This window comes from Balaenoptera ricei, chromosome 1, assembly GCF_028023285.1.
Source record: "Balaenoptera ricei isolate mBalRic1 chromosome 1, mBalRic1.hap2, whole genome shotgun sequence".
Classification (NCBI taxonomy): Eukaryota; Metazoa; Chordata; class Mammalia; order Artiodactyla; family Balaenopteridae; genus Balaenoptera; species Balaenoptera ricei.
In genome coordinates this window covers 110,067,450-110,092,586 of record NC_082639.1, presented here as the reverse complement: position 1 = coordinate 110,092,586, position 25,137 = coordinate 110,067,450, and the positions used below count along the sequence as shown (strand labels likewise).

The 25,137-nt window shown below is 40.7% G+C and overlaps 1 long non-coding RNA gene across 5 annotated transcripts in view; it reads right to left on the bottom strand.

Annotated features, from left to right (window-relative positions):
• The window catches only part of LOC132370921 (uncharacterized), a 74,211-nt gene that overhangs the window by 37,695 nt on the left and 11,379 nt on the right, over positions 1 to 25,137 (bottom strand). For 2 of the 5 annotated variants that reach the window (XR_009504710.1, XR_009504715.1), the window contains exons 3-4: positions 16,845 to 16,876; positions 10,582 to 10,628 (exon numbers count right to left, since the gene is read on the bottom strand). The exons of 1 other annotated variant lie outside the window; for it this stretch is intronic. This is a non-coding gene — a long non-coding RNA (uncharacterized LOC132370921). The remainder of the gene's footprint in view (positions 1 to 10,581; positions 10,629 to 16,844; positions 16,877 to 25,137) is intronic. 2 more of the 5 variants (XR_009504713.1, XR_009504714.1) reach the window with 2 other exon arrangements.

Below are 25,137 nucleotides of genomic sequence, written 5' to 3'. Positions count from 1 at the left end.
CAATGCCCTAAATTCCATTCCTTGATGTTGTTAGTGCTAAAGAAGATGAACTGGAAGCAAATTAAGCATAACCAACAGGGTCAGACCTTCTTTCTAAAAAGGATCCCTAGAAAAGCAGAGAATTCCATGGGACAGGGATGAAAAGCTCTGCCCAGAAGGTAGGGTGTTTTTAGCCCCTGATGCCTGCTCTCAAAGAATGTACACTAATTGAATTGGACATGCTATTTCCTTATGCCTGAACTAAAAAGAAAGACAAGACCTATCATTCTCAGTGTTTGGGATTCCCTTCTACCTACTCTGGGAAACCATTTATATCAGATAAATATTTTCATCCCCTCCAGGATCAGTAGGCAGTGATTCTGAAAATAAAACTCAGACCCACCCCATACCACAAACTCCCACTCCTGTTTCCTATCTTTTTAAAAAATCTTCACCTAGAGGCATAGTGTGGGCAGAAAAATGCCTTATTCGCCCCATGCTCTCCCACCCCCCCCACCCTCCCCACCCCGTCCTCATCCCAATCCTTGGAACCTGTGAATATGTCATTTTACATGGCAAAAGAGACTCTGAAGATGTGATTATAGTTAAGGACCTTAAAATAGGGAGATTATCCTGGATTATCTGCATGGGTTCCATGTTATCACACTAGTCCTGAGAAACTTTCCTGGCTAGATTAGAGAGAAGAAATGGGAGAATGAGAGATTGGAAGGGTAAGGGGGACTCAACCTACTACCATTGCTGACTTTGAAGAGGGAGGAAAGGTGGCATGAGTCAAGGAATGCGGGTTGTCTCCAGAATAGTCCTCAGCTGACAGCCAGCAAGGATTCAGGGATCACAGTCCTACAACAGCAAGGAACTAATTCTGCCAACAACCCAAATGAGGAAGGAAACAAGTCTTTCCTTAGAGCCTCTAGAAAGGAATGCAGCCTGTGGACACCTGGATTTTAGCCCTGTGAAACCATGTCAAACTTCTAGAGAACTGTAAGATAATGCATCTGTGTTGTTTAAACTGCTAAATTTGTGGTAATTTGTTACAGCAACAACAGAAAATTAACACAAGACATAAGCCTCCTGAGAGTTAATTATTCTTTGCCTGTTCAAGTTTACTTTAGAAACAAGGATGCAGGCAAGCCAAGGGAAGGTGAGTCTGCTTTTGTTGTTCCTATTATTTGTTTCTTTTCTCATTTGTTTTCCTGACCAGCCCTGCCTGCCTCTGGAGTGACTGCAAGCATCTTCTTTCCAGTGTGAAGCTCTTCCAGAATGAGTGGGCCATTGGGTTGTAGTTGTGGACAGGTCAGTATCTGAGCTAATGAAGAAGGCAGTTTCTCCTCAGTGAATCACAGGATGTTGGAACTAGTTAGGGGCCAATCTTATTTAGTGAAGTAAACAGATAACCAGAGAGTTAAAATGACTTCCCTAAGGATACACAGTGAGCTATTTCAGACCAGGGACTCTAAAACTAGTCTTTCAGCTTCCAGTTCAGAACATGGTTTCCATCACGCTGGTGGTTCAAAAAATCAGCCCTGGATGTGCATAAAATCGTGGGGGGAGCTTTTTAAAAAAACAGTGATGCCAGGTCCCCACCCCAGGGATTCTGATTCAATTGGTCAGCAGTGGAACCTAAATCAGTATTATTTTTTAAAAGCTCTCCTGTTCTAATGTGCTTTACATCAAGCCTCTGAATTTTGGCCCGATCTCAGCGCACACTGAATTCTACTTAAAGGTACAGGTTAATGATAATTAACGTCCAGTATAACAAAGAGACCAGTACCAGTTCTATTCATGGTTACATAGGGTTTCATTAGATACAAAGCAAAAACAAAATATTTAGTTAGATTTCCACATGTTCTTCCTTATAAGAAGTTCTCTTTTTCCCTGTGCTCAATTACCTTGTGAGAGAAGACCTTTTGCCACTTAGAATGTCTGACAGCTGACTCCATTTCCTGCCCGGGATCCTATGCTGTCATTGTATCTTGTTCCTTTCCATGCTTCTGGGGACTAAAGTCCCTCCCCAAACCTCAGTCCCAGTGGTTGACAGCCCTCTTCTGGTGCTCACCCCCTGCCCGCCTGAACCACCTTTGGCCTACCAGGGACACCTCCACGCTGTGCTGGGCCTGCAGCCATCCCTGCTCTTCAGCAGCAGCCACGGTCTTCCTCCCCAGAAGGTCTGCTACTGAAACCTGCCCCACACCAAGATCAGGTTGTTGGTGTCCAGTTGTACACAGAAAAAATTATTTGCAGATGCTTTGATTTTTAAGATTAACATTTGGTTTATTAAAGTTAAAATTTAAAGCCTAGTATTTCTAGTATAAATCTTCATATTCTAGTTATTAATCAAGCAAAATTCAACAATCACTTTTAAGGTGTGCCTTCACAAATTAATTAAATGCCCTTAAGTAATTTAAAATTGACTTAGTAGATTTAGTATATTTTGCTTTTACTTTTAATTTTTTTTCTATTAATGAGACCTTCCATTTGGCTCTCAAGTCATTGTAATATCATCAGATCTTCCGATCCTAATGGAATTACATTGTAAACTTTTGTGCTTTATTGCATGATTTGAGTTGACCAAATTCTGTATTCTTCTCATCTTTTCCTTTCTTGGCAAGGCCATAACTCACAAATTTTTAAATAGCCTCCTTTGGATTCTACATGTCTCTCCTGGTTTTGTTTGGCTCCACAATCTTTAGGCTCTGTGCTGCTGACCGCCCACCCCCCCCACTATAGGCTAATAACACCCCACACCTATGCCTTGTCTTGTCCTCAGTTTCTGACCCTCCTTAGGCCTGTGCTAACATCCCTTCTTAGACCAAGTTCCAGTGCTGAGACCCGACTTTTGCATGTTGCTCTTGTTTTTCCCATTCCTGAGTGCCCTCTCCCCGTTCTCTACCCATCCTTCAAGGTTCATCTCAAATCCCACCTGCCTTGACCACAACCCATGGTGATTTCTCTCTCTTCCACACATGTGTCACCCATTGCTGATACTATTCATTTTATATTACCTCGTGCATCATATTATTGCTAATTATTTTTTCCTGCTTTTTTTGTCTTCTCTCACCTAGATTAGAAACTCTCAGAAGGTTAAGAGCTGTGTTTTAGAGTGGTTACATCTCTGCTCATGGCCTAGCCTGGTACCTTGGGCATGATGACAGCTCAGTAAGACCTAGAGGGCATATGTAAATTCTGCTCCTGCCCAATATGCTATGGATGATCAATGGCAATTGAGCAATATTAATCAAGACTAACCACTTGAGACCCATGGCACATCCTAATCAGGGGATAGCATGTCACTCTGCTTCTCAGCTTGCTTGATGCTGATTTACTGACTTCAGCCAGATAGTAAATTCCAGAGGAGTCATATCTGGTACAGATTTTCCATCCTGAAATTACAATGCCTGTAGTTGTTCAAACACTTCTGTCTGAAAAATGTCCTCCCGTGTGCTTAACTCCTACTAAAAAGAAAATGCTGAATAACACATTTCAGCATGCCTTACTTATGGACAATGAGTATGTGTGAAGAGACAGGGAATGAGCGAAGAAGCAGCTCACAAAAAAAGCCTTTTCTAGGTTTAGTTGTGTCAGGACTGCACAGGAAAACAGACCTTATTTTTATCAGAACTAAGTTTGCAGTTTCTTGATATACGTGGAAGAGCAAAAGGGTATCTATAGTTCCCTCTACCCAGAGGAAGAAAAGAGGAGAAAATGTTCACACGACGAATGAACCATGTGTACAACCAAACCCCCAGACCTGAGATGTCTCTGATTTACTGCAGGAAACACGGGAGTCTCCCAACTCAGCTATTGGTCTGGCTGGCGGTTTTAATTGAAAGCAGTTGCCCTCTCCCCACCCAGCCATGAGTATGACTCATCACCTGTCCCCCAGGCCAAGTGTTTTACAAAATACTGTGCATCACCATGGCAACAGCCAAGCATCTGCCCTCACTTGGGTGTGGTTAGACTAAGTACTACCGCTTTATTTATTTTTTGTATCTGTTTATTTGACTAGTTATAGATTTGAAATATTAATCACAGGAAGAGGCCATTTGGTATGAGAGAGTTGTCATACAGCAGTGCAAGAGGCAAAAAGAGGGAGACCCAAAACAATACAATTAACTTTTTGTTACCAAAATAAATAACTTAACTTTGTCACAGACAACACTGAACGACCTGAGGAAGATGGGAAATAGAGATAATAATTACTGAGGTCTTATGAGGCACCCTAATCCTCTCACTTATTATTATTCCTGTTTTACAGATGAAGAAACTGAGACACTCAGAGCTTAAGGTTATACAACTGGTAAGTTACAGAGCCAGGATCCAAACTCAGGCAGCCTGATCCAAGGACCCACACTCATAACAGCTATATCTGATCACCACAGCTTATAGGAGAGGAGGAGCCTCACAAGTTGTCTGATTGTGTTCTTTGTTGGTTTATTTGTTTTCCCAACTAAAGTCAAATTATATCAAGCCTTTAAAGACTAAAACAGGATGGATTTCTAATTTGAAGGTTAACTGATAAATAAGCAAAAAACGGAAGAAGTGGTACAGCAGAGACCTGACTAGTAGGATGGACATGCTCCACACACAGATGCATGGAGAAAGTTCTGTGTTTGGTGCCAATCAACCTAAATTCCTCCTTACACCAGGCAGCTTCACTCTTCCACAACCACAGATTTGGCCCACTTTGGCCAGGCATCTCACAAATCCCAGCCCTCATCACAGGGGTGTTCTGCTGGGGACAGATCAGCACAAGTCCACCGCCATTACTGGAAACACAACCCACAGAACCTATCCTACCAACAGAGGGCCATCAGGGACACCAAGGACAGCGTTATGCCCTGAAGAAATGTCCTTATTTGCCAGGATGCCCCCATCTGCTGTTTGAATTGCTTGAACTGAAGAAAGGGCTATTAACTCTGGGTCCAGAGCCATGATTTGAGAAGATGAAAAGGGAGGCAGTGACCACATTCATTTAATGTGCAGCTAAGAGTGGAGATTTGGTTGAACCTAAATTCAAAAGCAAAGAGAATTAAATGTAATCACTTTTTAAGGCATTGAAGTGATTTAAGTATTCTGTCACTGTTGGCTAGCAGTTTTCTTAGACCTAATTCAGGTCATTAAAGGTAAAATGAAGTCCCTGTGGGCTTATGGCATTATGCTGTGTCATGATGCAAAATGGCTATGCCACAATAAACAAGTGCACCAGCCTGTCACTGTGAGGCCTGCCCCGGAGAGGTCAGCAACCTGTGATTGCCAGAAATTCATCTCACCGTCACAGTGCGGACCCTACAGTAGGGCTGCTTGGGCTCATCCCCTACCTCTGCCATCTACTAGCTCTGGGACTGGGCAAGTTACCTTATGCTCTGTCCCTCAGTTTCATTACTCAAAATAGGGGGATAGTAACAGTTCCTACCTCTTAAGGTGATTGTGAGGATCAAAGAAACTAATTCATGCCAGGTGCTTCCTGGATATCCTGCCACACATTTCAATCTTAGATTTAAGAACTTGCCGTTCAGTTGAGCTTACTTATTTCTACCTGAGCTCAGTCTGACCTCTGAAATATGCTTTGTGGGGGAGGTCAGTTTGCTTGCTAACTGGGAGGCCACTGTATAAAAAGGGGTTTTTCAGATTTATCTAATTTGTCTCTATGTTCCTCAGGTTCAGTTTTTCTGAAGTATTTACAGCCAAAGGGGCCTCCCCAGAATACTGGAGCCCTAACAGGGCAAAGTCAAGCACAGTCACTTTTTAAAATCCTGTAACTCAGATCACAGTCCCAACCAAGCACCTGGATCAAGTCTGAAGGGGAGTCGGGTAGGGTCAGATGGATTTCAGAAAAACAAACCATAAGGCCACCTCCTTCTTTGCTATGAATCCGCTAATGCAAGGATGGCCAGCTCTGAGGAAGGGGACCCAATCCCCATTGTTTTAACTCACAATACCCTTCAGCAAGAGGGGTGCAAGCTGCCATCAGCCACATTTCCTCAGAATTCCTAAAAAGAAGGGATCTAGAGGTATCAGTCAGGGGGGCAGTGGGGGGCCATGGGTACTTACCTTGCAGCTTCTTTTGCGATAGCAAAAAGGATTATTTGACCTGGTTGCATATTTACTTATTTACTTGCAGGGCCTTGTGGCAGGTACTCATGAGGAGAATAAAGTGCCAAAGTGCCCCAAATTGCCCCTTGCTTACTGCCATTTCTCTCATTTCACACTCTATGGCAGAAGTGTTTAAGTTACATCAAGGACGTCTATCAATCATGTTTTAAGAGTATTTTGAGAATTTCCTATTTTCCCACTCTCCCCTCCCCCATCAAGATCAATGAGGCATCCTGGAGTATTTCAAAACTAGGCTTTGTCTAGATGTATTAGAAAAGGGAAAAAGACAGGCCATATAAATGCTATTTGACCAGAGCCATTCTCCTGATTCGAGAACTTCCTTTTGAATTTCCAGCTAAATACCCCAATGTGACAGGCATGTAAATAGATTCTTGTCCACTAGCTTGAAATGTTTCTCAAGAATGGGCCTATCCAGCATTTATTGTTTCTAGATTTTTGATGATGGCCATTCTGACCGGTGTGAGATGATATCTCATTGTAGTTTTGATTTGCATTTCTCTAATGATTAATGAATAAATGCTGGAGAGGATGTGGAGGAAAGGGAACACTCTTGCACTGTTGGTGGGAATGTAAATTGATACAGCCACTATGGAGAACAGTATGGAGGTTCCTTAAAAAACTAAAAATAGAACTACCATACGACCCAGCAATCCCACTACTGGGCATATACCCTGAGAATACCATAGGTCAAAAAGTGTCATGTACCACAATGTTCATTGCAGCTCTATTTACAATAGCCAGGACCTGGAAGCAACCTAAATGTCCATCGACAGATGAATGGATAAAGAAGATGTGGCACATATATACAATGGAATATTACTCAGCCATAAAAAGAAATGAAATGGAGGTATTTGTAATGAGGTGGATGGAGTTAGAGTCTGTCATACAGAGTGAAGTAAGTCAGAAAGAGAAAAACAAATACAGTATGCTAACACATATACGGAATCTAAGGAAAAAAAAAAAAAAAAAAAAAGGCCATGAAGAACCTAGTGGCAAGACGGGAATAAAGAAAAGACACAGACTTACTAGAGAATGGACTTGAGGATATGGGGAGGGGGTGGGGGGAGATGTGACAGGGTAAGAGATTGTCATGGACATATATACACTACCAAATGTAAAATAGATAGCTAGTGGGAAGCAGCCGCATAGCACAGGGAGATCGCATAGCACAGGGAGATCAGCTCGGTGCTTTGTGACCACCTAGAGGGGTGGGATGGGGAGGGTGGGAGGGAGGGAGATGCAAGAGGGAAGAGAAATGGGAACATATTGTATATGTATAACTGATTCACTTTGTTATAAAGCAGAAGCTAACACACTATTGTAAGGCAATTATACTTCAATAAAGATGTTTAAAAAAAATAAATAAATAAAAATAAAAATAAAAAAATAAATTACTTTTAAAAACCCGTGGGAAAAAAAAAAAAAAAAAGAATGGGCCTAAAGCTGCTAATACTAGTAAGATTACTGATGCTCCAGTTCAGTTACAGGAGTTCTTAGATGATGTGACCTTCAGTAACTTTGCTTTACTGGGCTCTTGCTTCCCAGCTCCTCTATGTGGGAAGGGCTGGACACACAATGGCTATTACTGTTTCTAGGTACACGCACTGGTTAAGACTGTCTGCATAACAGGTAGCAGCTAACTCAAATGCTTTGGAGCTGGCAGATGACAAATGAAGAGAGAGTGCCTGGGGGTACAACCCCATCTCAGTTCAGGTTTATTGCTGCCAGGTAGGAAAGATGGCAGGGGATTTTCAGACATTCCCACATTTTCAAGAGAAGCCAGAAATTCAGGTTGTTATATGAAATCTCCTGATTTTTAAAGTTGAAAAATTAATAAAATGTTTTTCAGGGACTGCATGGGTGACCAAATATGTAATTCATAACCTCTGACCACTAATGACACCCCCTGAACATTTGCATCTCACCTTTAAAGGTCTGGTGACCTTGGAGCACTCATGATATTAAGTTACTGTCCCACGTTACTGTCCCACGTTACTACTTGCTTAGGTACCCACGGGCCTGACTGTTGTACACCCATCATCTCATTTCACCCCCCACAACAACACTGAGTTAGAGACTAGTATTATTTCCACCCACAGATGAGAAAAGTGAGTCTTGAAGAGTTTGAGTAACCTACCCAAGGTCCCAGAGCAAGTACACCTTGGGGATTTGTCACGGGGCAGCCACGCACTCTAGCTGAGGAGTGGGGCTCTACTGGCACCTCGGGCCTAAAGTCCTGGGATTCCACTGCGCCCACCTCTCAGACTAGGGGTACTACTACATTCAAATTCAGTGTGGTAGGATGTTGACCACCCCAAATACAAAATGTATTTAATTCTTCATCTTCAGTGAAGGAGTGTTACAGTTTTGCAGTGTTACAGTTTTGCCAGCAAATATCTAAAATTAGCAATCTAAAAAGCTACTGTGAAGCAATTCCATGCCATGCATTCAAATGTCTGAACTTGCAAAATCTGGCATAAAGAGTGTTAGGAGTGGCTGCCAAACCCAAAAGAGGAGTTAAGGGGAAAGGTAAAGCATGGAGCTACTAGCTTTTTGTTTTCCCATGACAGCAGTGAGAACTAGAGATTGTAAAAGCGGTGGAAAAAGCCGTGTAGACTTTTACCAGAAACAGTTTCAATTTTTTAAAATTATGTATAACGGTGAATAGTTACCAAGCAACTGTAACCAAGTTACTACATCTGTAGTGAAAATACAGTACACACACACACACACACACACACACATGATCTTTCCAATGAATGGCTCCTGACTCATCTTCTCCAGTCCTCACTACCATTGCTCAGAGATCTGCAGTAGCTTTGCTATCATCATTCCTTCCAGTGGGGCAGGACAGCTAGAAAGGGAGTCAAATATCTTGATCAATTTCTCCAGCAGCAGGCTTAGTCAGATTAGTTTAGGACACGCTGATAAATTATAATGGAATCACTATTATTTGGGGAGAAGTGATTCAAGAATGCCCAGCTTCTGACGTCTTTACGGTGGGGTGCAATGGTTACTCACACAGGCTCTGGCATCAGACTGCCCAGGTTTGAGTTCCGATTTCTTTACTTACTAGCTAGGTTTTCTTTTCTTTTTTTCTTTCTCTCTTTTTTTTTTCTTTCCTTCCCGGCCACATAGCGTGGCTTGTGGGATCTTAGTTCCCCAACCAGGGATTGAACTCAGGCCCTCAGCAGTGAAAGCACAGAGTCCTAACCACTGGACCACCAGGGAATTCCCTTGCTAGGTTTTCTTGAATGAGTTGCCTAAACTTAGTAAGTTTCAAGTTCCCTATCTGTAAATTGGGAATAATAATAGACCCTACCTAGTAGGGTTGTTGTGAGGATTAAATGAGTTTAAATAGATTAAATATTTATTTAGAACAGTGGATGGCACATAATTAGCACTCAACAAATGTCAACTTTATTATTATCATCTCTCCCAATGAAAATCACTGGTAACTCAAAAATGCTGACCCCATCAACCAGTGTTTCTCATCAAGGATGATGTCACCTCTAGCCTGGGAAATTTACAAGTGTGATGTTTTGTTTTGTTATGTTTTGGCTTGGTTGTCACAATGATTAGCAAGCACTGCCAGCACTCATTGGGTAGGGTTAGGGCTGGCGTTAGATACTAGATGTTCTGCAATTCATGGGTCAGTGCAATGGTCAATGGCCCCACATCCTACACAACTTTATATATCCTCCCAGTCTTCATGTAGGTAAAAAAACTTTGATTATCTGAACCTGGAGCCTAATTCCATTTCACATATAAATGCAAAGCATTTTTTACACAGCTTAAATATTACTGAATTTTCCAGGAATGCAACTATCATGTAAATCAAGTGAAGCTAAACTTCATGTTATTCAGAACCTTCCTAAGTGTTCACATTTTGTGAAATTAGATGACCAACAACAATTTGAGTCATCAGCATACCTGTATCAGCCAGTATCTACAGCTATTGCAATCACAGTGATTCTATGTGTACTTGCAAGATTCTTATTGCATCATTATGTCTTCTAAGGGAGCTATGCCTGAGCAATTACATATTGGAACTGATAGTGTTTTGTTATAAATTACTTCTCTTTTATTTCTCTTTTACATGACTATTTGGATGTTAGTTTTTTTTTAAGTTATGCATATAGATGTTATATTATCTATGAATTTTGTTTCAGCAGAGTAAAGGGATCATTACAAAGTATTTGTTATGAAAGGGGATGCACATAAGTGATGGAAGGACCATACTCAGAACCCATGATTAAAAGAGAATTCATTAACCGACAGATTATGCAAACAACAAATTCTTTAGTCAATAGATGTTAAGTAGGTCAGCTATGTTGGTAATTGATGTAGCAGACAGAATAATGCCCTCCACCAAGATGTCCATGTCCTAATCCCCAGAACATAAAAATATGTTAGATAACATGACAAAAGGGAATTAAGGTTGCAGATGGAATTAAGGTTACTCACCTTAAGCTAGGAATTATCCAGGTATGCCCAATGTAGTCACAAGAGTCCTTAAAAGTGGAAGAGGGAGGCAGAAGAGTGACAGTCAAGGAAGATGTGATTAAAGAAAGGTACAGAGAAATGCAACATTGCTGGCTTTGAAGATGGAAGAAAGGGCCATGAGCCAAGGAATGTGAGTAGACTCTAGAAGCTGGAAAGGGCAAAGAAACACATTTTCCCACAGAGCCTCTAGAAAGGATCACAGTCCTGCCGACACCTTGATTTTAGCCCAGTGGGACCCGTGTTGGACTTCTAATCTACAGATCTGTAAGATAACAGTACACTTGTGTTGTTTAAACTGCTAAACTTGTGGTAATTTGTTACAGCAGCAATAGAGAACCAATACACCTGAAAATATAAAATATTATTAAATGAAAAAAGCGGAATTCAGAATACAGACACACACACACACACACACACGGCCCACAGCTGGTTTTAAATTCAGGTGGACAGATGAGTGCAAAGGTGGTGCTGCAGTGATTCAAGATGGACAAGCTAGACCAGTGAGCAAGGGTCAGGAGACGCCCGTCTGAGTCCGGCTCCACAACAGACTTGCTGTATGGAGTTATATGAATCAGTCATCTCTTTGGGCCTCAAGTGTTCTCATTCAAGTATTTACAGAACACCTGCTACTGATGAGGGTTTGGGCTAGGCTTTATGGAGTCAAGAATGGGACCTTGTCCTTGGTCTCAAGGAGATTCACAGTCACTGCAGGAGAGAAAGGGGGTGGCTAGATGCTCTCTGAGGTCTCATTCATCTTTAACTGTCTGTAAGTCCTTGAGTCTAAATAGAATTTAATGCTTACTACCTTTCATGGATGTGTTTGTTAGGTTGCCTGAGTCCATAAGTTTTTTTAGATTGCAGGAAGCAGTTATGTGGTTACATCACTGAAAAATTTTCTCTAAAACAGTAAAAGAAAGCACAATCTCAATGTATCTCAATTCAAAGCACCTTTGTTAAACTTTCCCTTTTTTCCAAATTAAGGTATAGGTATTGCTATTACTTTCAATTCTTTTTTTTTTTTGGCGGCGCTGCGTGGCTTGTGGGATCTTAGTTCCCTGATCAGGGATTAAACCCTGGCCCCCAGCAGTGAAAGCATGGAGTCCTAACCACTGGACTGCCAGTGAATTACCCAATTCAATTTTAATTCAGTGCCTCCCCCACCTCCCCCCAAAAAACCCAATGAGCACCTACTAGCACTTAGCATTCTCCTCTCTTGGTAGTAATTATTTATAATATCGGTGCTGCTGTTGTGTTACCTTTTTTTTTTTTTTGGTTGGGTCTTCATTGCGGCACGCAGGCTTTCTCTAGTTGTGGTAAACGGAGCCTACTCTTCATTGCAGTGCGCGGGCTTCTCTCTGTGGTGGCTTCTCTTGTTGCAGAGCATGGGCTCCAGGCACACGGGCTTCAGTAGTTGTGGTGCATGGGCTCAGTAGTTATGGCTCTCAGGCTATAGAGCACAGGATCAGTAGTTGTGGCACACGGGCTTAGTTGCTCCGCAGCATGTGGGATCTTCCTGGACCAAGGATTGAACCTGTGTCCCCTGCATTGGCAGGTGGATTCTTTTTTTTTTTTTAACATCTTTATTGGAGTATAATTGCTTTACAGTGGTGTGTTAGTTTCTGCTTTATAACAAAGTGAATTAGCTATACATACACATAAATCCCCATATCTCCTCCCTCATGTGTCTCCCTCCCACCCTCCCTATCCCACCCCTCTAGGTGGTCACAAAGCACGGAGCTGATCTCCCTGTGCTATGCGGCGGCTTCCCACTAGCTATCTATTTTACATTTGGTAGTATATATAAGTCTACACCACTCTCTCACTTCGTCCCAGTTTACCCTTCCCCCTCCCCATGTCCTCAAGGCCATTCTCTACATCTGCGTCTTTATTCCTGTCCTGCCCCTAGGTTCTTCAGAACCTTTTTTTTTTTTTAAGATTCCATATATATGTGTTAGCATACGGTATTTGTTTTTCTCTTTCTGACTTACTGCACTCTGTGTGACAGACTCTAGGTCCATTCACTTCACCACAAATAACTCAAGTTCGTTTCTTTTTATGGCTGAGTAATATTCCATTGTATATATGTGCCACATCTTCTTTATCCATTCATCTGTCGATGGACACTTAGGTTGCTTCCATGTCCTGGCTACTGTAAATAGAGCTGCAATGAACATTGTGGTACATGTCTCTTTTTGAATTATGGTTTTCTCAGGGTATATGCCCAGTAGTGGGATTGCTGGGTCGTATGGTAGTTCTAGTTTTAGTTTTTTAAGGAAACTCCATACTGTTCTCCATAGTGGCTATATCAATTTACATTCCCACCAACAGTGCAAGAGGGTTCCCTTTTCTCCACACCCTCTCCAGCATTTATTGTTTCTAGATTTTTTGATGATGGCCATTCTGACTGGTGTGAGGTGATACCTCATTGTAGTTTTGATTTGCATTTCTCTAATGATTAGTGATGCTGAGCATTCTTTCATGTGTTTGTTGGCAATCTGTATATCTTCTTTGGAGAAACGTCTGTTTAGGTCTTCTGCCCATTTTTGGATTGGGTTGTTTGTTTTTTTGATACTGAGCTGCATGAGCTGCTTGTAAATTTTGGAGATTAATCCTTTGTCAGTTGCTTCATTTGCAAATATTTTCTCCCATTCTGAGGGTTGTCTTTTCGTCTTGTTTATGGTTTCCTTTGCTGTGCAAAAGCTTTTAAGTTTCATTAGGTCCCATTTGTTTATTTTTGTTTTTATTTCCATTTCTCTAGGAGATGGGTCAGAAAGGATCTTGCTGTGATTTATGTCATAGAGTGTTCTGCCTATGTTTTCCTCTAAGAGTTTTATAGTGTCTGGCCTTAACATTTAGGTCTTTAATCCATTTTGAGTTTATTTTTGTGTATGGTGTTAGGGAGTGTTCTAATTTCATTCTTTTACATGTAGCTGTCCAGTTTTCCCAGTACCACTTATTGAAGAGGCTGTCTTTTCCCCACTCTATATTCTTGCCTCCTTTATCAAAGGTAAGGGGACCATATGTGTGTGGGTTTGGCAGGTGGATTCTTAACCACTGCACCACCAGGGAAGTCCAGTGTTACCTATAATTTACATGTGTAGAGACAATTTTAAATGAGTACATTCTAAGACAAATTTGAGGTTCTTAAAAATAAGAGAAAAGGAATTCCTTGGAGGTCCAGTGGTTAGAACTCGGTGCTTTCACTGCCAGGGACGGGTTCAATCCCTGGTCAGGGAACTAAGATCCTGCAAGCCGCGGCTGCGGCCAAAAAAAAAAGAGAGAGAGAGAGAAATAACCTAAAGGGAAGGGGAAAAAAATAGGGAGGAGAGTAAAATGCAATTAATGGTAGACAGGATTAGGAAGAAAGTTGAAAGAGCATGAAAACAAAACAAAAAATGTAAAAAAAGAGGAACAGAAATGTGGTAGGAAAACAGCAGGGAGCAAAGTGAGACATCTCATTCCATCTGTCAGCTTCATTTCACTTTATTCCTGCCTCTCATCCCCACACACAGAGCCACACCCCTAGTCACAGTGCCCTTTGGCTTCTTTCTGAATTGTGCTGAGTCCTAAGGCTCAGTGGTCCTGTGATGCCCCCTGCAGGTCCTCAAGTCTAACTGCTCTCTCTCTCTTTTCTTTTTTAATGTGATTTACCAGATGGTACTTAATCTTTACATAGAAACCTGGGTCCAGCAATGAGAGACAGCACCTACAGGCTTCAACAAGTGTATGTTTCTGGGAATGATACTGAGATTATGCCTTGGAATTCCCCATATTTATGAAATGAGATATTTCACCATGATTTATATTGTCAGAAAGACCTGAGTTTGAATTCCTGCTCTATAACTTACTAACTGTGTGATCCTGGGAAAGTTCATTAATCTCCTGAAGCTATTTCTTCACCTTTAAAATGGAGATATCAAGACAGACCTTATCAGTTGCTATGAGATAAAGTGAGATATTATGGGTATAAAGTGCCTCATTCAATATCTAGTACCTGGTAGCTCCTCAGTAAGTGGTAGCTTTTATTACCTCATTCCAAAGAGAAAAATATTGAAATATTATATTAAGAGCTCTATATCCCTTGTCATACCAGAAACCAAGGAAATGTAAATAATAGTCTTATGTTCTTTATTCTTCCTCCCTCTCTCCTCTCTCTTTTTTATTTTTTTGTTTTTTCGCCTATTCCTCCATGCGAAAGATGGTTGTAGTTTCTGTGGTTTGTGCTCTGAAGTGAGAAGTTCTAGAGGTAGAGCCCTTGCTACCTGCAGCTGTCAGCTCCCCTGTGAGAAAGCGCTGTCCTCCGTGTGATGCATTTTCCAGGGCTCATAGTGCTATCGTCTTGCAGCCCTAGAAAGTTGGCAGAGCCTCCACCTACAGACTTTTCACACAATAGATTTCTGAGCCTTGGAACCTGCTTCCTCTGACCTTAATCCCACTGGGGGAGGACATAGGCACTGCTCTAGCCACTCCTCATGTGTCTGCTGCACAGCCACACTGGCAGAGCACCCAAAAGTAACAATTCAAAAGTCTATCCCCTCTGCTCTTCCAGAAGATTTGATGGTGACAAGCACTGCAGTCCAGGTTTCAAGGAGAACTAGTGAGATGGGTATTCTTGGTGGTAATTTCTGAGCTAGTTTGAATCGCTAAACATACTTCATCATCCTCTACCATATTTAGTCCTGCCATGGATATAAGAATTGTAGAAATACAAGAGGAGCATCTTACCACTCTTTTTAAAGAAGAGGAAAGAGTTGCCAAGGTCTCATTTTATATATCTGTTGGCTCTTTTATACCCAATTTGGAAACCAAAAAGGTTAAATAATGGAGAAATCTATCTCTGTGTGAGGCCCAGCAGAATAAATTTTTAAGTTCTTCTAAGCCCCTAATAAGACAGTGGTCATCAGTTAAAGGTACAAACTATTATTAGGTATTGAGATAAACATACCTATTAGCTTATTGAGGAAAAATAGCCTTAAAGTATATTAGGAAATAATGATGTATAAAATTTTCCTAATTACTCAGAGGATGTTTCTAATTACCAAAAATTTTACTGACCAGAAATTCAGAAGATTCAGGATGGAAAAATTAAATGTGGTATAATCTATAAAGATATTGATCACTATGTTTATACCTGACACTAATATAATATTGTAAATCAACTATGCTTCAATTTTTAAAAAGTAAATGGAAGAAATAGATAATTATCTAAATGTATTTGTGGCAGGCAGAATAGTGGGTCCTGATAGATGTCTACATCTGATCCCCAGAACCTTGGAATATGCTACCCCACACAGCAAAATGGACTTTGCCAGATGTGATTGAGTTAGGGATCTTGAGATCCTAGATTGTCTGGTTGGGCTCAGTGTAATCACACAGTCCTTAAGGTGTGAAAGAGGCAGGCAGAAGAGTTAAAGGAGTTGTGATAACAGAAAGAGAGGTTGGAGTGATATACAATTGCTGGCTGGGGGCCCAAACCAAGGAATGAGGGCACCCTCTAGAGGCTGGAAAAGGCAAGGAAACAGACTCTCCCGCAAATCCTCCAGCCCTGCTTACATCTCGATTTTAGCCCCATGAGACCCATTTCAAAGTTCTGACCCCCAGAACTATAAGATAATAAATTTTTGTCATTTTAAGCCACTAAGTTTGTTTGTTTGTTCCAGCATCAACAGGAAACTTTTTTGGCTATTAAGGTTAATGTTCATTTTGGTGAGAACATATTGATCAAAATTGTCAGCAAATTCTGTGATGTTCTTTTTGTGTGTGCTCAGTGATACTATAAGGTAATTTTAAAAGAAATGAAAGGGGAAAAAAATTTTAAGAAAGAAATGGAAGGCAGAGTTACTATAATCTAAGTGGAAGGATTAAAACCACAAACTTCATGGAATATATAGCTGTAAGCAGTTCCACACAGAGACACAAAAAGAGGGTAATAAAAATGCTATAAGGAATCTGGTGTTATTCCCAATGCATGTCTCCACAACTAGTAAGATATCACAGCTGTCAGTGGACTATTAACCATGCTTAAAGCCCACCTCTCCCCATATAGAATATCAGCCTAAAAATCCAGATTTATAGTTTCTCAAGCCCCCTAAAAAATGGCATGCACTGGAGAAGGAATATTTAATAAGCAAACAGCTCTATAATGTTGCTGTTGCTTCTCAGTATCTATCAAAATTTTTATGTAGGATTACCTAAAGTATATATAAGTCTCAGAACAGGCATACCTTAGAGATACTGTGGGTTTGGCTCCAGACCACTGCAATAAAGCAAATATCACAATAAAGCAAGTCACATGAATTTTTTGGTGCATATAAAAGTTATTTTTACACTATACTGTAGTCTATTAAATGTGTGATAACATTATGTCTTAGAAAGTACATACCTTTATTTTAAAATACTTTATTGCTAAAAAATGCTAACCATCATCTAAGCCTTTAGCAAGTCATAATTGTTTTGCAATAGTAACATCAAAGATCAATGATCATAGAGCACCATAACAAATATAATAATGAAAAAGTCTGAAATATTTCAAGAATTACCAAAATGTGACACAGAGAAACAAAGCGAACAAATGCTGTTAGAAAAATGGCGCCGATAGACTTGCTCAACAGATGGTTGCCACAAACCTTCAATTTGTAAAAAAAAAATAATACAATATCTGTGAAGGGCAATAAAATGAGGTATACTTGTACATTACCCTCTGAGTTAGGCCAGATTATCAGAAAGCTGTATACATATACTATACTGTTTTGCCTCCCCTGCTGGGTCTCTTCCATTTGCCTTGAATTTCTTTCACTGGACTTCAGTGCCATTGCTTATATTGAGAGACATTACATGGTAGAGCCCCTGAGAGACTTTTTGCTGTCTTTGAGAATGTTATTTGCTTCATTATATATTGAATAGAATCCCCTCTATGAGAACCTCTGTATAAATCCATGTCTTAAGGTCTCAGTACCAGAAACAGGTAAGCTGCTTCTAAGCGGAGGGTGATTCTGCTTTTTAATTAACTCTCATAGAAATATAATATACATCACATTACACAGTTGTCAAAAACCATAGAACTATACAACGTAAAGGATGAACACAAATGTAAATTATGGACTTCAGTTAACGTAACACTATTGGTTCTTCAATTATAACAAATGTACCACTAATGCAAGATGTTAATAGTAGGAGAAACTGGAGGAGAGGGAGTATATAGGAACTCTCTGTACTTTCTGTTCAATTGTTCTATAAACCTAAAACTTCTCTAAAAAATGAAGTCTTTTTAAAGTATACATACAGGAGATTCTGGGAAGACAGTGGCAGCAGTGGCAGCAGCACAGCTTTTCAATCCCTGAATCCTCACATAAAAACAGATAAGCAACTAGAAAGCAAAACTAAACCCTACGGACATTCACAGTAAAGCTTTAATGATAAAGTATCCCCATGAACCTCCAAATGAAAGCAAGCAGGGACAAATCAACAGTCACAAAACCTGCACTGTATCAGCATGTGTGAGAAGAAGGAAGAAATGAGGCAGTGTATGATGGACCTGAGAACAGAACTCCAAAATAGCAACAGGTACAGAAGGCACAGGTGAAACTGGGAGAGTACAAAGGGTACCCAGTAAGGACTGAGGAGGCTGGGGCAGTTTGGCCCCTATGAACTCTCAGAACTCAACTCCCAGGGCTTCCTTCCAGAACAGGGCCCCCTGCTGGAGAGAAAATGCAGGGAGTAGAATCAAAATTGAGCAGGACAAGGACAAGAGACGGGCAAGGTCCTGATCAAAGTCCAGTAAGAACAGATCCCACAAATCTCAGAAAGCAGGCTTCATATTTTTAACATTATACCAAAACACAGAGGGATCTTTGTGAAGTTATAAAAAGCTTTCCTGCCTCACTCTAAAAGTTCAGTAAGAATACATAAAAATCAACAACAAAAAAGGATTTAGGTTGAATTCTCACAATGTTAAAAAAAAAAAAAAGAGTAAGGAACAGAATAATATCCCTACAGACAATAGAGCATCCAGAAAGACATACCCACAAAACAGACCAAAACTGTAACCTATTATTTCAAAATGAGCTACAAGACATTAAGAATATGATATAAATCTTACGTGCAGCTCAATGGGTTTATACAAATGGATATACCCATGTAACCACTGCTCATTTCAAGAAGTGGAACATTACCAGCATCCTGTGGATTCCCTTGTGCCCCTCCTTATCAACAATGGTGTTACCTCCCCAGAGGTAAAACCGTGTTGAGTTCTATCATTTTAGTTTTGCCTGTTTTCAAAGGTTGTATAAATGAAACTAAATATACCCTTGTGTGCCTAGCTTTTTTCTCTCAATATTATGAGATTGACCAAGCTGTTGGGTCTATTCTTCATCATTGCAGTAAAGACACTGTATGCGTTTACCACAACTTTTCCGGTCTACTGCTGGTGGATATTTGGGTTGCTCCCACTTCAGTGCTATTATAAAAGAAGCTACTATGGACATTGTTTTCCTTGCCTCTTTCAGTCACTTCTGTTAGGTATATACCATAGGAGTAGAACTGCTGGGTCATAGGGAGTGTATATGTTCAGCCTTAGTAAATACAGCTAAACAGTTTTCCAAAGTGGTTTTGTCAATTTAAACTCTTACTAGCTGAGCATGAGGATTCCAGTTTCTCCACTTCCTTATCAAAATTTGGTATTGTCAGGAGTTTTTTAGCAGCTATTCTGATAGGTGTGTACTTATTAGTTTGCATTTCCCTAATGACTAAGAAAGCTGAGTACCCTTTTATTTGCTTACTAATCATTTGGATATCCTCTTTTTGATGTGCCTGGTCAAGTCTTATGTATATGTATGTGTGTTGTTAGACTTTTCCTTATTGGTGTGTAGGAGTTCTTTATACTTAAAAGTCCTTCATCAGATATGTGTTTTTGCAAATATCTTCTCCCATTCTGAGGCTTGCCTTCTCATGATTACTGGTATCTTTCAATTAATAAGAATTCTTAACTATAATGAAGTTCAATTTATCAATATATTTCCTTTATGGTTAGCTATTTTTGTATTTTGTTAAGAAATATTGCCTCTACAGTCATGAAGATCTTCCAGAAGTTTTACTGTTGTACCTTTCATGTTTATATATACAATCCATCTGGAATTGATTTTTGTGCATGCGATATAATAGGGTCAAGGCTCATTTTTTTTTCATCAGCCATCCAATGGATCCAGCATCATTTGTTAAAAAGACCATATTTTCTCTGCCAAATTGCAATGACACCTTCATTGTAAATCAGGTGTCCACGTATGTCCACATATCTGCACTGTATTCTATTGCATGGGTCTTTCTGTCTATCTCATACATAATACATCCAAAACTGAATTCCTGATTTTCTTCCCTAAACCTGTTCCTTACTGTCTGCCCCGTCTCAACTGCGGACAATTCCATACTTCCAGTTGCTTAGGCCAAAATCCTTGGTATCATCCTGACTTGTTTCTTTCTCTCACATTCCACTTGTAATTCATCAGCAGATCCTGTTGCCTTTACCTTCAATTACATCTGGAATAACTACCTCTATCACTCCCCCCCGGTCCAAGCCAACGTCCTCCCTCATCTAGACTACTGCAATAACTTCCTAACTGATCTCCCTGATTAGTGGTAACTGATTGGATATAAGGCATGGGAGAGAAGGAGGAGTCAGATGCCATCCAGGTTTCTGGGCTTGGATGGTAGTAACTGCTTTCCAAAGTAGGATAGGAAAGAAATTGGCTTGGGGGTAGAGGGAAGAAAGTCACCCATTCAGTCCCTTCTCTACCTAACAGCCAAAGTAACTGTTAAGTTAGCTTGTGTAAGTCAGATCATGTCCCTGCTCTACTCAAAACCCTCCAGTGGTGCCCCATCTCATTCAGAGTAAGAGCCAAAATCCTTACAATGACCAACAAAGCTCTACATAATTTGGCCTTCACTAGTTCTTTCCATACACTTCACTCACTTCGATGTAGACACAGTAGCCTCTTTGATATGCCTTGAAAAACCAGGCATACGCCCACCTTGGGCCTTTGCATTTTGTCATCTTCCCAAATACGAAAATGGCTAGCTCCCCCATTTTCATCAAGTCTTTGTTAAAAATGTCATCTTTTCAGGGAGGCCTTACCCTGACTGTCCTATTTAATTGTAACCCAATCCCCATTCTAGTACTCCTTATCAGCTTTTCCTGCTTTATCTTTTTCATTAGTTCTGATCACCTTCTAACTCTGAACTCAACAAAAGCAATGTTGAGAAAGACCAGGCCAGATTCTACAATGAGAACCATACAGCAGGACCTTCTAAGGAATGCATCATAACATCCATAAATGATTTTTTTTCAATAAATTTATTTACTTATTTATTTTTGGCTGAGTTGGTCTTTGTTGCTGTGTGCAGGCTTTCTCTAGTTGCGGCGAGCAGGGGCTACTCTTCATTGCGGTGCACGGGCTTCTCATTGCGGTGGCTTCTCTTGTTGTGGAGCACGGGCTCTAGGCATGTGGGCTTCAACAGTTGTGGCTCACAGGCTCTACAGCGCAGGCTCAGTAGTTGTGGTGCAGGGGCTTAGTTGCTCCGCGGCATGTGGGATCCTCCCGGACCAGGGCTCGAACCCACGTCCCCTGCATTAGCAGGCAGATTCTTAACCACTGCGCCACCAGGGAAGCCCCCATAAATGACTTTTTTAAAATATTTGTATATTTTGTTGACTGCTCTATCCCTAGCACTAAGAAGAGAACTTGATATACAGTAGATGTTCAATAAACACTTTATTGAATAAACTCAATGAATGAATGAATGAATCAAGCACATCTTAAAGACTGCCAACATTTAAAGGTTTAATGAAAGAGGATGAACTTTCAAAGGAGACAGAAGGAACAGCCAGAGATGGAAAAAGAACTAAGAGAGTCTAATACCCCAGACATAAAGGGAATTTCCTGAGTGATAGAGTCTTTTTGTTATTCATAACAAGCCCTTTTCAACCATACCTGAATTTATACTAATGAAGTTACTCAGGGCAGAGCCCTAGATTATCTTCAGGATTGGGGAACCAACCATGTGATTAGAGGCTTGGAACTTTCAGTCCACCCCCTGATCTCTGGGGAGGGGAGAGGTATTGGGGATTGAATTCAATCACCAGTGACCGATGAGTTAATCAATTGTGCCTACATAATGAAACCTCAATAAAAACTCTGACAAGATTTGGGGGAGAGTCCAAGTTGGTGAACTTGATGTGCTGGGAGGGTAGTATGCTAGAGGGCATGGAAGCTCTGCACCAATGCCCCTCCACCCTCTCACCTCTACCCTAGAACTTGCATTTGGCTGTCCCTGAGTTATATATCCTTTATAATAAAATTGTTACGGAAACTATATGCTTTCTTGAGTTCTGTGAATTATTGAATTGGGGTGGGGGGTACAGGGAGAGGGACATGAGAATCCCTGAATTTATAGTCAGCCAGGCAGAAGTGGCGGTAACCTGGGCACCCCATTTGCAGCTGGCATCTGAAGTGGGAGCAGTCTTGTGAGATTGGGCCCTTAATCCAGGGTCTGTACTGACTCCAGATAGTTGGAGTCATAATTGAATTAAATTATAGAACACCCAGTTGGTATCGGAAAATTGGAGAATTGGTCATTGTTTGAAAAAACCAAACATTCAGTCAGGAAGGGACAGTCTGATTTGAACGCAAATTTTGTTCCACAATGTAGTTAAAGAATAATTAAGGTTGCCAGATCATGCCACATGAAAAGAAAAGAGGGCAGAGGACAGATGTCACAAAATTTAGTAAGAAAGTAAATGATTCCACAAAGAAGCAAATTTCCAGAGACATAGGAATTAAACTTGGATGAGTTGATGTTGAGGAAACCAAGAGAAAAGGAAGTTTAAAGGAAAGTAATCAATACTATTAAATGCTGTGAAGAGATTAAATAAGACAAGGCTTGACAAATATCTACTAAATTTAGTAGTTGTGGATGACAATTCAAACGGTACCTGGGGCCTGAACATAAAGAGCTGAAAAATGTGTTTGTTTTATTTTCTTGAGAACTTTGGCCGTGGTAGAAAGAGAAGGGATAGCAATGGGTTAGTAGTATAGGAGTGAGGGTTTCTACTATAATTATTGATTGTTGTTTTGGGTGAAAGAGGCTTGAACAGGTTTAAACAGAAATGGGCCAGAAGTGGAGAGTGCTTAATGGTAGATGCCAGGCCCACAACTGAAGAGTCTGGTCAAAAAGCAGGCTGACAAGTTTTTACTTTTATTTTTATAACTTCTGTGTTGTTAAATTTTCTCAGCATGTACAACTGATATTTTCTCTGTATTTAAAGAAAAAAAAAAAAAAAAAGGAAGAAAAATCCTTATTTCAAAAAACAATCCTTTCTTCACCCCTGGCTGCTGCCCTCTCCCCTCCTCAGGGTAAGGTGTCTAAAGAACAGTCATTCTATTCCTGTTTGTATGAATTTGTCCACATGCCACTCATCCCTCTGCAACCTCCAGTCTGGCCTCCAGCCTCACTTCACATAAGCAGCATTTGCTAAGGTCGCTAATGTGTTCTGTGTCATTAAATCAAAAGACATTTTCAGGTCTCTCTCTCAAATTCCTGACTTTTCTATTTGCACACTGGACATCTCCACAGGTATCTCTAAAACAGAGCTCACCTTTCTTCCCTCTGCCCCCAAACACTTCTTTTCCCACTTTGAAGAGTACCTTCCACCATCCCCCATCCAAGCTCAGAAACCGAGTGACACCCTGACTCCTCCTCTCTCCATGCCCCAGGTCTCATCCATTACCAAATCCCTTCACTCCAACCCACCCCCACGAGTCTCAAGTGTATTCCTGATTCCAATACAATTTTAATAGTCTCCATCATGATCTTTCTGAAATATCGATCAGATAATGTCCCTCAGAGGACATAACAGTCCTCCTTGGCTCCCGCTGCCCAGAGTAAACCCCCAGCATATCAGTATGGGTGGTAATGATCCTTCAGGATCTTGAAGGCCCCACCTGCTTCTCCAGCCTCGTCTCTCCCTACACCCTTGTCCTAACCATGCTCAAACCTCAGAAACTGTTGGTAGTTCCCTGAATTTGAGTGACCCCCATGCTGTCCTCTGGCATGGAGAATGACGCCTGGACACCCTGCACCTGCAATGTCCTGTCCTCTCCTACCTCATTTCTGGGCCAACTCCTATCTGCCCCTCAAGACTTAACTCAGACCTCACCTGCTCAGGGATTTAGTAACTCATGCAGGGACAGTGTTACTGTTAATCCACTGTAGCTTTCCTTTCCAAGACTCTTAAGGCATTTGGGTTAGTGTCTAATCCTAAATGGTTTTATACAAAAGTAAAGGAAGTATGGCCTATAGTAATGCCACAACTACAGAAGTGGATTTGTTTTAGGTACATGTTGGTGCCTTAAAATTTGTATTGGGCATTTGTAAGTACTTATAAATGGTGCTTTTTATTACTCATGGCATACCAATTTTGTTAAATCAGAATTCTGTAAAGAATGCTTCTTATCCAGTACAACAGACCTCACTCATTACCAGAATCTTTATCTAACAGCTTGGATCAACCAATCCAGGTGTCTTTACATAACAAATCTTACGGCAGTCTTTAACTCTGAGTTCAATGAAACTAATGTTGAATAAGACTGATCCAGCACTCTGTAATGAGAATGATATAGTAGAACCTTCTTAGGAATGCATTATAGCATCCATGAAACCCTACATTTGATGATGGCACTGGACCATGTAATTTTCTCCAGGGGTTTTATCTGTAAAATAGGGATAATAATGGTTCTTTCACACAATTATCCAGATGATTAAGTAAAGAGAACTTTGAACTGGAGATAAAAAGTTGGGAGCATCAGCATATGGATGGTGTTTAAATTGAGAATTGATGAGGTAACCTAAAGAGAGAGGGTTCAGAGAGACAAATAAAAAGCCCCAGCCCTCTTTCCAAATGTTTCCCATGCATTTGTTCATTCAACAACTATTTTCTGAGTGCCCGTGATCAGTCAGTTACTGTACTAGACACTAGGGATGCGGGGGTGAGCCAAAGAGACACAGAGAAAGCTTATAGTCTCCTGAGGGAGGCAGAGAAATGTATATTTAACTGCAAACTATAATAAGTGCTTTAAAGGAAAAGTTTCAGCCATTATGAGAGAATTTAATGAGGACCTAATTCAGATTAAATAAAATATTGTATGTAAAGCACTTAGTATAGTGTCTGACATATAGTAAACCCTCTAGCCAAGGAAGGCCTCACTAAGAAAGTGACAATTATGCTGACAGCAAAGGATTAGTTGGAGTTGGCTACGTAGAGAATGGGGTGAAAGAGCACTGCCAGCTGAAGAACATACAAGAAGGCCCTGAGGCAGGAAAGAGCTTGGGATGTTCCCAGAGCTGAAAGGGGACCTGTATGGCTAGAGCACATGATAGTTGGGAAATGATAACACCTTCTACCTGGCCACCCAAGGTAGAAATCTCCCTTTCCCCCAAGTGACGAAAATCATTTTAAGAAACCACACA